The sequence below is a fragment of the Triticum aestivum genome, chromosome 2B, assembly GCF_018294505.1.
Source record: "Triticum aestivum cultivar Chinese Spring chromosome 2B, IWGSC CS RefSeq v2.1, whole genome shotgun sequence".
Taxonomy (NCBI): domain Eukaryota; kingdom Viridiplantae; phylum Streptophyta; class Magnoliopsida; order Poales; family Poaceae; genus Triticum; species Triticum aestivum.
This window is the reverse complement of record NC_057798.1, coordinates 311,551,819-311,564,966: the sequence shown is the minus strand read 5'-3', so window position 1 is coordinate 311,564,966 and position 13,148 is coordinate 311,551,819.

Sequence of the window (13,148 nt, the reverse complement as noted above, 5' to 3'; positions counted from 1 at the left end):
CCTCGGGTGTCTATATAAACCGGAGGGTTTAGTCTGTAGAGGCAATCATAATCATACAAGCTAGACTTCTAGGGTTTTAGCCATTACGATCTCGTGGTAGATCAAATCTTGTAATACTCATATTCATCAAGATCAATCAAGCAGGAAGTAGGGTATTACCTCCATAGAGCGGGTCAGAACCTGGGTAAACATCGTGTCCCCCGCCTCCTGTTACCATCAACCTTAGGCGCACAGTTCGGGACCCCCTACCCGAGATCCGCCGGTTTTGACACCGGCAGTGGGCACGATACACCAGGGCGCGCGAGGCATTCCTGGGTACCTGGCGCGCCCAGGTGGGTTGTGCCCACCTTGGGTACTTTCTGGACTTCATTTTTCTTTCGTTCTGCTTGTTCCCCAAGGTAAAAAATCTATATATACCTCCCGAACTTGTTGACCTCCGTATCGCGAAGAAATTTCCTATTTTCCTTTCTTGCTGTTTTTTGTCAGATCTGTTGAGCCAGGCATCATGTCTTCTTCTCCCTCTGATCATATGGAAGAGGATGATTGGTTCATGAAGATCGAGCTCAAGAGAGAAGACCCTGTTGGAGCAGCTAAGGAGGACAAGAGCTAGGAGACCATTGGAGATCAAGTTCCGATGGACGGGCAAGCCTTGCCCACCGATGAGGAAGAGGAAGATATCCTTAAACCCTACTGTGCTCATCTTACCCCCACTGAGATTATAGCCTTCGGGATCATCGAAACGGTTCGCATACAAAATAAGTATCTCACTCGTGAAAATATTCTGCATATGGAGCACATTGCTTCTGTCGGATTTCAGGTTCCGACAGACCCTCTAGGTTCGAACTCTGGGGTGCGTGCGGAGATCTAGCCTTCTACTGCCTGCGCCTCGCCGCCTCGCTAGGATCTAAGCAATCAAAGGAACAACACAAGAGACACAGAGTTTATACTGGTTCGGGCCACCATTGTGGTGTAATACCCTACTCCAGTGTGTGGTGTGGTGGATTGCCTCTTGGGATGATGATGAACAATACAAGGAAGAACAGCCTCACGAGGGTCTGTCCTTAGCTGGTGCGATGAAATGCTTGGGGGAGTTCAGTCGCTCTCTCTACTAGTTTCCTGGTGAGGATTCCCTCCTCCCAAATATTGAGCGGGAAGGGCGCCAACAATTGGCCATTTTGAAAGGGAACATCTAGTACACTTATCCTGACTAAAGTTGGTCCTCGCCTGCAAAAGGCTCTGGTGGTGACGCCGGCTTAGGCTCCACGATGACCTCCATCCTGCCGTTCTGCTGGTCTTGGTCTTGTTGCACCGTAATGGATGCCTTTGCTTGATGCTCCCGCCTGCGCTTGCTCCCTTTGCACCAAAGAGGAAAGAAGGACACTGCGCGGGCTGGCGCCCACCTGGCGCCCTTGGTCGTCATGGCTTGCGTCATGGGCACCTCGTGAGGTACCCTGCCTTGATCTCTTCGCCTCCTCACGAGGCAGCCTGACAAGGCCGTGCCTGAGGAAGCCTCCTGTCGTCCGCCCGCGAGGCTTGGCCCCTCGCGAGGGTCTTGAGCTCGTGATGATGAAGATGGGCCATGCTGGGCCGCCCCTTGAGCCACGCCGCAGGCCGCAGGCAGGCAAGTCTGGGGACCCCGTTCCCAGAACGCCGACAGTAGCCCCCGGGCCCAAGGCGCGCCTGGACTTGGCTGAGCAGAGAGGCGAAGGGGCAAGTGTGAAGCATCGTGGGCCCTAACAGCCTGCAGCCTCGGGCGCCGCATGGCAGTTGATTGGACGTGGGCGGCTCCGCTCCCCCACGACGCCTCGGCAACTGAGCGAGCTGACAAGTCCCTGCATGCAAAGCGGGTCATGATTCCCTGTGATCATGGAGGCCGGCGATTGGCCTCCTCTGGCTACAAGTACGGGAAGGCGCCTGCCTTTCCGGTCCAGTCCCTCTCGCTTCTCTTCCTTCTTCATGGCTCCACCAAAGAGGTTCTCGGCCACGGAGAAAGGGATGGCCCGCCGGATGGAGCTTGACTCTCCTCCACCCAAGCGTGGTCGAGGCCGTCCCCGCAAACACCCCGCGACCCCCATGGTGGCTCCCCACGGTCGCGGAGGCGATATTCCGCGTGGTGAAGGGTGGCCGGCCGCCGCTAGGGGACACGCTGCGGCCGTCCGACCCCTAGGCCGCGCTCCCACTCGGCAGAGGTACTGCCGGAGTTCATCGTGTTGGCGGCGGAACCGGCCCGCACCTGGCTCCAACTTCCTTGCTTCCTCCTAGGTGAGCTTCCGGCCGGCGCCCCGGGCGGCCTCTGGCTTCAGGCGGACGGTTGCTACGGACGAGCCTCCTGGGCCTCGCTGGAGGTTTCTGCAGCCGGGAGCTTGGCCCTGACCCACGGCTGGCAAATGTTTGCCTGCACGCGTGGTCTGATATGGTGGTGCACCCTGCACTTCAAGTTCGACGGCGATGCCACCCTCTACATGAGGGTGTTTGGGGAAGATTGTCGTCGCGCCGGGTGTTACCCTGAGAACGACGACCGCGGCCGTGGGTCCAGCCCTGGCGACGACGAAGACGACAGCGCGTGAGCAACCGGTGGCGGTCGAGGTTCATCGAGCTTCGACGGCTCTTCTTCGAGTAGCGGCTCCTCCAGTGGTGGCCTCCGCGCCGTCGCGCCCGCCTGGAGGGAGGTAGCGGGTCCGCCTGCCATCGCGCCCCGGTGAAGCGCGAGATGGAGTCCTCCTTAGCTTCGGAGGCAGTTCGAGTCTCTCCCACGAGCTGGTGTCGGGCGAGTCGCGCCTGTTTTGTTCTTTTTCCCTTTCCCTACGCAAAAAGACAGTAGTGTAGGGCCCCGCGAGGGTGTTCTTGGACTATTGCTGTCTAATTATCGTACTGCTTCCGCTATCCTGGTATTGTGCCTTTGTGCCGCACGCCTGCGCGCAGAAATTACTTATCTCGGGGGGAGGGCTTGTCGTGTCCCTTGCTTCCCTAGGCTGAGGCTCCATCGAACGTTCCATGTCCTGCGACGGTTAGTCTGGAGAGGTAGTTTCTGGCCTCAGCCGTGGAGGCGATCGACCCAGGCCCTGTGTTCGTGTCGCGGTGCCCGTGGGGCACGGACTGGAGGGGTGCTCCTGTAGTGGACCCGGGTTGGGAAGCCTCGAACGACAAGGGCAGAAAACACTCGCGAGGGCGCCCGCGGTGCTCCCTCGCGAGACTTGCGCGAGAGAAATCGGGGCAGGAGAGCGAGAAAGGCAAAGAGTCACAAACCAAAGGCGACAACAACTTCAGCAAAACCTCGAATGGGGACGAACAAGCCAACTATAGAAAGCAAATGAGAAAAGCCGCATCCGGCACTTAATCTAGTCTTCGACGTCTTCTGACCAGGGCGGAGCTAAGTGCTACCACTGGGCGTGGGAGGGAGCCCTAGGGCCTGAGGCCGGCGCTCCTGAGACTCCGGGGCATGTACAGCCCCACTCATTATTACGTGAGAGTGTCACGGGCGGCGAGCTTCACAGGCATTGGCCTTCTTCACAGGCTCCGGGCCTTTCTCAGAAGAATAAACCTCACAGGCATTTGCCTTCTTCACAGGCTCTGGGCCTTTTCCAAAACGCAACATATTCACAGGCGTTCGCCTTCCTCACAGGCTCCGGGCCTTTTCCAAAATGCAACATCTTCACAGGCGTTCGCCTTCTTCACAGGCTCTGGGCCTTTTCCAAAACGCAACATCTTCACAGGCGTTCGCATTCCTCACAGGCTCCGGCCTTTTCCAAAACGCAGCATCTTCACAGGCTCTGGGCCTTTTCCAAAATGCAGCATCTTCAAAGGCGTTCACCTTCTTCACAGGCTTTGGGCCTTTTAGGGGTAAAACCTCCGAAGGTGTTGAATGTTCCACGCGTTCTGGACGGGTACCCCCTCCTGAGTCTCCAAGCACGCGGAGCCAGGCCTGGAAACATGAACAACCTTGAATGGGCCCTCCCACATGGGAGAGAGCTTATGCAGTCCCTCCCTGGAGAGAACCCGCCTGAGCACGACGTCCCCTACCTCGAGAGTCTTGGGGCGAATGTTGTGGAAATGGTATCGTAGCGCTTGCTGGTATCTTGCCGCTCGAAGCGCGGCCTCGTCGACACTCCTCCCCCAGCATGAGGTCCGTCCCCCGCATGGCGTCCTGCTGCGCCTCGTCGAACGCCAGGACCCGTGCAGAGCGACATCTGACCTCGTGAGGGAGGACCGCTTCAGCTCCCTAGACCAGGAAGAATGGGGTCTCGCCAGTTGGCTTAGTCGCGGTTGTGCGGATGGACCACAGCACGGCCTGAAGCTCATCGTACCAGCCTCGGCCGCAAGCCTCCAACTTCTTCTTGAATGTCCTGGTCTTGAGGCCTCTCAAGACCTCCGCGTTGGCCTGCTCGGCCTGACCGTTGCTCCGGGGGTGCACCACCGAAGTGTAGCATATATGCGTTCCAAGGTTAGCACAGTATGTTTTGAAGAGGTTACTGGTGAACTGCGAACCGTTGTCGGTGATGATGCGGTTCGGCACCCCGAACCGGCACACGATGCCCTTGATGAACTTGACCGCAGACCCTGCGGGGATGGTGCGGACGGCTTCCACTTCAGCCCACTTAGTGAAGTTGTCCACGGTGATGTAGAGGTAGCGATAGCCCCCTGGCGCCCGAGGAAATGGGCCCAGGATGTCCAGCCCCCAGACTTCAAATGGCCACGAGAGGGGTATAGTTTGCAGGCCTCCAGCCAGCTGATGGATCTGCTTGGCGTGGAACTGGCAGGCCTCGCAAGCCTTCACCAGATCGACGGCATCATTGAGCATAGTGGGCCAATAGAACCCGCTGCGGAATGCCTTGCCAACGAGGGTCCGCGATGATGAATGATGCCCACAGTATCCACCATGTATATCTGCCAGCAGTTCCTTCCCTTGCTCCCTGGAGATGTAGCGCAGGGACATATCATTCGGTCGCCTTCGGTAGAGCTCTCCATCTCTGATGCAGTATGTTGTGGCCTGTCGCGCCACGCGCTCCACTTCCTCCTCCTTCTCTGGCAAGATCCCTTGTGTCAGATAGCTCCGGAGCTCCGTGATCCAGCACCCCTCCTGAGGCTCCATTGTCAAGAGCAGACGCGCCCCTGAGGCCCGGCCACAGACCGGGGCTCCCGAAGCTGGTGGCTGGGGGAGCTCCTCAGAGGCTGCACCGCGCTTGACAGTGACGGCGTGGCCGAGGGCTTGAAGAGCCGCTCTTCGAAGATGCCGGGCTCCTCAAGTAATCGTCTAGATGCTCATTTGGCGATGTCGTCGGCCTCCTGATTGGTGCCACGGGGTACGTGCTGTAATTCCAGCCCCCAGAACTACTTCTCCATCCTGCGGACCTCTGCAAGGTAGGCTTCCATGTGCTCATCCCTCGGCTCGTATACTTTGTTGGAGAAGTTGACGAGGAGTTGTGAGTCACCTTTGATGGTAAGACGCTTTACTCCGAGGGCGGCTGTGGCCTTCAGGCCTGCTATCAAGGCTTCATATTCTGCTATGTTGTTGGAGACCTTCTCTCTGTGCTGGAAGCAGAGCTGCGCGGCATAGTAAAGCTTGTCTTGGGTAGGAGATATAAGCACCGCACCAGCCCCCGCGCCGTGCCTGGAGAACGCCCCGTCGAAGTACATGACCCAACCGTCCGGTGCCTCGCTTCCCGGGGAGAGGGATCGCTCCTCATCAGCCTTGAGGCCCGGCGCCTCCGCCCACTCTGCTATGAAATCTGCCAAGGCGGCCCCCTTGATGACTCTGGTTGTGCTGAATTCGAGCTGAAACGCTTCCAGTTCAATGTTCCACTCAGCGACTCTTCCAGCTGAGTTAGGGCTCCTGAGCACCCTTTCCAAAGGGTACGCTGAGACAACCTTGATGGGGTGGCCCTGAAAATAATGCCGCAGCTTGCGCAAGGCCACCAATAGCGCGAGGAGAAGTTTCTGAGGCATGGGGTACCGCGCCCTTGCGTCCCGCAACACTGTGCTGACGAAGTACACAGGATGTTCAACGAGGTTGGGAACGCTGGTGTCGACGACGCCCTCCAGAGATCGTGGCGCCTCCTGAGACAGGGGAGCCCCCAGCGGCCGGTCGCCAGGGGAAGGGGCTTCCGCTGTCTCGAGTGTGTTCCCCAGCGGCGGCTGATCCTTCTCGGCTGCGGCAGTGGTCTATGTGGGTCTTCCTTGTTCATGCTTTGTCTTGACTCGGGCAGATGCCGTGGCCTTGCCCCGGCGCTCCTCCATAACCGCCACCAGGGCTACGCTGGCGGAGTAGGGAGTGGCTGCAAGGTAGAGCACCAGGGGTTCCTGAGGGCGCGGGGCCACCATTACCGGAGGGCTGGTTAGGTACTTCTTGAGGTCTTGGAACGCCTTGTCGGCCTCTTCAGTCCATTCAAAGGGTCCCTTTTTCTTCGTCAGCTGGAAGAAAGGCAGCGCTCACTCCCCCAACTTGGAGATGAAGCGTCCCAATGCTGTCACGCGCCCAGTGAGCTTCTGCATCTCTCTGAGGGTCTTTGGCGGGCTCATGTTCTCGACCGCCTTGACCTTTTCTGGGTTAGCCTCGATGCCTCGGTGGAACACGAGGAAACCCAAGAGCTTGCCTGAGGGGACCCCAAACACACACTTCTCTGGATTGAGTCACAGGCTCACGGCGTTGAGGCTCGCCAAGGTTTCCTCCAGGTCTTATATCAGGGTCTTGGCCTCGCGAGACTTCACCACAATATCATCGACGTAAGCCTCAAAGTTCCTCCCGAGCTGCGGGCCCAAGGCGATGTGCATCAGCCGCTGAAAGGTCGCCCCTACATTGCGCAACCCGAACGGCATGCATGTGTAGCAGTACACCCCACACGGGGTTAGAAACGCCGTTTTTTCACATCTTCTACCGCCATCTTGATCTGGTGATACCCAGAGAAGGCATCCAAGAAGCACAACAGGTCGCACTCGGCGGTGGAGTCAACGATCTGATCAATGCGGGGGAGCGGAAACGGATCCTGCAGGCAAGCTTTGTTGAGGTTGGTGAAGTCGACACACATGCATTCCTTTCCCCCTTTCTTCGGCACAACAACTGGGTTGGCCAACCAATCCGGGTACCGGACCTCGCGAATGACGCCTGTAGCTTCCAATTTGTGGGTCTCCTGGATGATGAAAGCCTGCTTTTCCGTGGACTGCCACCTTGCTTTCTGCTTCACGGGTCGGACATTGGGGCACACATTGAGGTGGTGCTCGATTGCGCCTCTAGGGATCCCCGCTAGCTAATCGGGCTCCCATGCGAATACCTTTTTGTTTGCGCGTAGGAACTTGACCAGGGCCTCCTCCTGCTCGGGCTCGAGGTTGGCGCCTATGGTGAAGGTGGCGTTGGTGGATCCGTCTTCGTCAACCAGCATCTGCTTGGTTTCTGCCTTGTCTTGGGTGAACAACTGCTTCTTCTTGGCCGGCGCAGCCCCCTTGGGCTTAGGGGTGTCCGCGTCGGCAGGTTGCGCCGACGCCGCTGCCTTGAAGGCGAGCTTGAGCACTTGCAATGCATCCCCTGTGTCTCCGCACACGGTAAGGACGCCGCTGCTCCCGGGCATTTTCATGAGGTTGTACGTCGGGTGAGTCGCAACCATGAACCGGGCCAGCGCCGGATAGCCGAGGATGGCGTTGTACGGGAGGCTGATGGGGGTGATGTTGAAGTCGATTAGCTCCGTGTGGAAGTTGTCGTAGGTGCCAAAGGTTACCGGGAGACGGATCTTCCCCAGGGAGCTGGAGGACCCGCCCCCGATGCCCACGAAGGGCCGGCAGGGCCGAAGTCGTTCCGGCGGTATGTGGAGGAGGTTGAAGGCTTCAATCGAGAGCATGCTGAGGCCCGAGCCGCCGTCGATCAGAGTCTTGGTGACGGCCACCTGGCAGATGGTGGGAGTACACAGCATCGGGAGCGCGCCCTGGCAGACCGAGTTGGAGGGGTGGTCCTTCGAGCTAAAGGCCAGATCGGCCTTGGGCGACGACCGACCTGAGGGAGCCCCCTGCCGCGTGGAGGCGGCACCGACCTGGCGAACGAACAGCTTGACGTGGCGGCCCGAAGGTGGCGCCTGCGAGCCGCCCAGGAGGGCCGCGATGACTGGGGGTGTCGGCACATCGTGCTAGGCGAGGAAGAGGTTGCGCAGCTCTTCGCAAGGGGCCACGAAAGCCGCCGATAACTTGGCCGGCCACCACCCTTGTCGCAAGGCTGGGGACAAGGCATGGAGCCCCCTGGCCCCCGCGCTAGCGCCAACGACTGGAGCGGACGGCGCGCCGTTCATCGCAGGGCGGGTCATGGTGTCGGCGAAGAGCGGGTTGGCGGAAGGAGGAGCTCCGGCGCACCCCTACCTGGCGCGCCAAATGTCGGATTTCGGGTTTCGGCAGACCCTCTAGGTTCGAACTCTGGGGTGCGCGCGGAGATCTAGCCTTCTACTGCCTGCGCCTCGCCGCCTTGCTAGGATCTAAGCAATCAAATGAACAACACAAGAGTGTCAGGACCCCAACTCAATGCCACACCGATCTAGCATGTAACACCTCATATCACTTTGCGGCCTCAAGCACGGTATTCCCACGGGTGTTGCCTTACCTTTGCCCGGGACCGTTTGCGCCTTTTGGCACACGTATATGATAGTGTCGCTTGCATCCATATGATAAGGAGCCCGGGCTGACATGGCTAGTCGTAAACCCAAAGTGGCACAGACTTACAGGGATAGGCATCCCTGACCCAGCATCGAACGTGTCGGTCATCAGCGAGTGAATCCAGGCTGTAGCACTGGGCTAGCAGGACTGCGGTGAACTGGGCTGTAGCGGGCTAACAGGACTCCGGTATTCATCGTGTGACATTTCCCCGAAGGGACAGACACAGGAACGAAGAAGGACACATGCCGGCCAGCCTAAGTGTTCCGGAGCAGTAGCAAGCTACCATGGCTCGGTGGAAACACTAGGAGACATTTCCCAGTAAGAGAGGCTACTAAAGATAAACAACTAGATAGTCAGATCCCACACATACCAAGCATTTCAATAACATTCACACAATATGCTCGATATGTGCAAATACAACATGGCATCACAACATGACTCTACGACTCAAGTATTTATTCATTAGGCTCCGAGGAGCGAGATATTACAAACATAGGTCTCATGACCCAACATTCAGAGCATACAAGTCAAAACACAAGCGGAAGCTATCATGTCTGAGTACAGACATCTATAAATGAAAAAGGCTGAGAAGCCTGACTGTCTACCAGATCCTGCCGAGGGCACAAGATCGTAGCTGAGGGCACAAGCTAAACGTCGAAGACCACGCGGAACTACTAGTGAGACTGACGTCTCTCTGCAAAAAACATAACATAGGCAAACGTGAGTACAAATGTACCCAGCAAGACTTACATCAGAACTAACTACATAGGCATCATTATCAACAAGGGGATGGTGGGGTTTAACTGCAGCAAGCCAGCTTTGACTCTGTGGCTATCCTAAACTACGACTGCAAGTAACTCTTTTGAGGTGGCGCACACGAGTCCACATATTCACCAACCAATACACCACTATGGATCCACTCCCGTCTCCCTACGAGAACGCCATCCATAGCACTCACGCTTATCCTGCGTATTTTAGAGTATCCACTTTCACTTATCTATGAACAGTACAGGCAACCCAGAAGTCCTTTTCCGCGGACACGGCTATTCGAATAGATAATGTTAACCCTGCAGGGGTGTACTTCTTCACACACGCTCTCACCACTTACCGTCGTTTACACGACATGTACTCGGCAACCTTCAAGCGGAAGCCCAACGAGGGTGTCGGACACGGCCTACCTAAACACTCAAGTCTCTAGTCCAGGTTTATCGCCTATTCGGGTTCCATCCATGAGGAGATCCGGCCGGGGTTTCGCTCACAGCCCCAAACGATGTGAACAGGGTTCCGAGACACCAAACGGGTGCCCGGTATACCCAGCCACGTGCCTACCGCATCACAGCCCACCCCTCCCGTCAGCGCTGCCCACGGCCTCCAGCATACTACAAACACCAGAAACTACTTGCATCTTCTGGACAGAGGACAAGGGTGGTCAAGAAGCCGAGAGGGTCCATTGGTTTCGGGCCCAATGCGTGGTAGTAGCTGAATCATGGATCACAAACACAAAACTCAGTTCCTGACGACGGCTGCAATGAGACAACCCACCATGTACTCCTACATGGCCTCTCACCGCTACCTTTACCAAATCGTGTTCGCACGCTTAGCTCACACACCGTAGGACATGTTCACACACCTCTGATTCATCCCGGATGAACCAGACCTGACACAACTCTAAGCAATAGCAGGCATGACAAACAAACATGAATGAGTAGGCACAACATGGCTCAAACAACTCCTACTCATGCTAGTGGGTTTCATCTATTTACTGTGGCAATGACAGGTCGTGCAAAGGATAAAGGGGTTCAACTACCGCAGCAAGTAACAGATGAATCGTTGTTGTCCTAATGCATTAAAAGAGAGCAGGAGCGAGAGAGTGGGATTATATCGGAATGAAAGGGGTTTTTGCTTTCCTGGCACTTCTGAAGATAATATAGTTCTGCATCGGTGTCATCGATCTCATCGTCGGTATCACGTCTATCGAGAGGGGACAAATACCGGCAACACAGAAAAGAACACAATCAATGCAATGCACAATATGATGCATGCTAGGACATGGCAATATGAATGTGTTTTGGGCTAGTGCAACTAGCAGCAAGTTAAATGAAGTTAGTTTGAACCCTAGGTTCAAATTCAAACTCCACATGTGATTTCTTAAATGCCATTTAGTTGAATTGTCCTAAACAGTAGTCATAAGTTGTTCTAACATGCATGAAAATGGTACAGATGGATAGATTGGATTTTTCTGATCATTTTTCATATATAAATTATTTCATTTGGAGTTACGGTTGAATTTATATGATTTTTACAAGTTTAGGGCATTTTCTGGAATTTCCTGAAATAAAATAAATCTAGAAAATACATTTTGCGTCAGCATGACATCACCCTGATGTCAGCAGGTCAACTGGGGTCCACTGGTCAGTGACTCAGTCAGCTAACAGGTTATTTAGTACTAGCTAAAAGTTAATCTAGGCTAATTAGTCCCTGGACCCACACGTCAGTGACTATGGGATTAACTTAAGTTAATTTCACACTTAGCTAATTATCAGGGGCCGGGGGCCCGCATGTCCGTGAGAGAGAGGGGTCAAACCCCTGGACAAACGGGGTCAAACCTCGCCGGTCAACGGTTAACGCGCCTGCGTTTAGCCGCCGGCGAGGCCGGACACGGCGGAGCGCGTCGAGAACCACCTACAGGGGCTCTTTTGGCGCACAGGGAGCAGCTACGGGAAGAGGGTGGAGTGGCGCATCCAACGGTGGCGGTGGCGGAGGCTGGGGTGGCCGGAGTTGTCACCGGCGACGGCCGTGGCGGCTTCCGTTGCTCGGGCGAGCTCGGGGTCATCACTAAGAGGCACGGCAGGAGGTGCGGAGCGGTGCTACGGGCTCCTGGGGACATGGCGAGTGCGGTGAAGCACTCGGTTGCGAGCTTGCGCGGCTGTGGCCACGGCTACCCCATGGCCGGCGGCGAGAAGCTCTCGGCCGTGATGGGCATCGGTGTTAGAGGAAGAAAACGAGCCAGGGGAGAGGGGGAAACGACACAAGAGCTCACAGCGGGTGCAGCGGTGGCCTCGGTGAGCTCGGGAAGGCACCGGAGCAGGCGGAGCATCGAGGGGGATCTCCGGCGGCCAGCGACGAAGATGATGAAGATGGCGTCGATGCAGGTTGTCCGGGCTTGGTTCCTTCGTCTTGGAGAAGCTGCGTGAGGATGCAGAACTCGGGGGCACGATCGTGGGGCGAGGGGACGGCTGTGGCTGCGCGGACAGCAAGCGGCGGCGACGGCAGCGGTCGGGCGCGAGAGAGAGAGAGATCCAGGAAGGGGGTGAGAGCGTGGGAGAGTGAGAGAGAGAGACAGGGAGGTGCGTGGTGACGCGGGAGAGATCCAGGCGACGGGGACACACGCAGGAAGGGTGGAGGTGGCCGGGGCGCATGCGTGCGCGCGTCGGCCACACGCGCGTCCTCCTGGCAGAGGAGGAAGACGACAGGGAGGGAGGCGGTGGTGGGCTGGGCCGGCCAGCTGCAGTGCTGGGCCGGTTGGTGGGCGCCAGGTAAGCTTCTGCCAGGTAAGTCCTTCTCTCCCTCTCTTTTATTTCTTTTAGTTTTCTATTTCTTCTGTTTTGTTTTGATTTAGTAAAAATACTAAACCATTTGATAGAATGCTGAAAATAATTGTGGGCACTTATGAAATTATTTCCAACAGCCCTCAACCATTATCAATATTATTTGGGAAATTAAAATATTTATAGGAATTAAATGCCCAAATGCAAATACTTAATGGATTAATTCAAAAATCCAGAGTGACCTAGAAAATGTGCACCATTTTTGGCAGAGGTTTTCACCTTTAACAAAAATAATGAACTTTTCTAAAGGGCATTATGGGTTCATTGAAAATATTTTTATTTTGATCCTAATTGCATTTTATTTAGTGCTAGGGTTTTGTCATCCCTACTTCAAGTTTAAAAGAAATTTAGACATGATGCAACAACCAAGCTAGCCCAAGTGCATAGCAAAGCTAGGGATGTGACAACTCACCCCCACTAAGCAAAAATCTCGTCCCGAGATTCAAGCGTAGGGTAGGATGAAGGGGGAACGCAAACTAACATAACCTTCACGATCCAGGTTGCACTTCAAATGAACGTTGATTCAATTACCATCTCTGTCTCGTCGTCTTGCTCTAAGAACTCCGACTAACATGACAATGAGAGGAAAGGGAAAACTCTAAAATAATCGATCTTCTCGAAGATCGAACAACTCAGGATCAACGCACGGAGTGGGACATTGAGACGTCTCTCGAGCTGAGACACGAAGCATACATCTGAAGAGATGGGGTGAAACAGATGACGAAGGTTCACTAGGTAGACAACAATTTCACACTTAAGAGGGTGGTGGACGGTTGTCAACGTAGCGAGGAGTTGAGTTGCCATGATACCATAACGAGACATCTTGAGGAGGTGACTCATGGAATCAACCCTTAAGTGGCAAAAGAATTACCTTTGATTCAAAGATCATTGAAACTCTTTATACCAGCTTAAGGC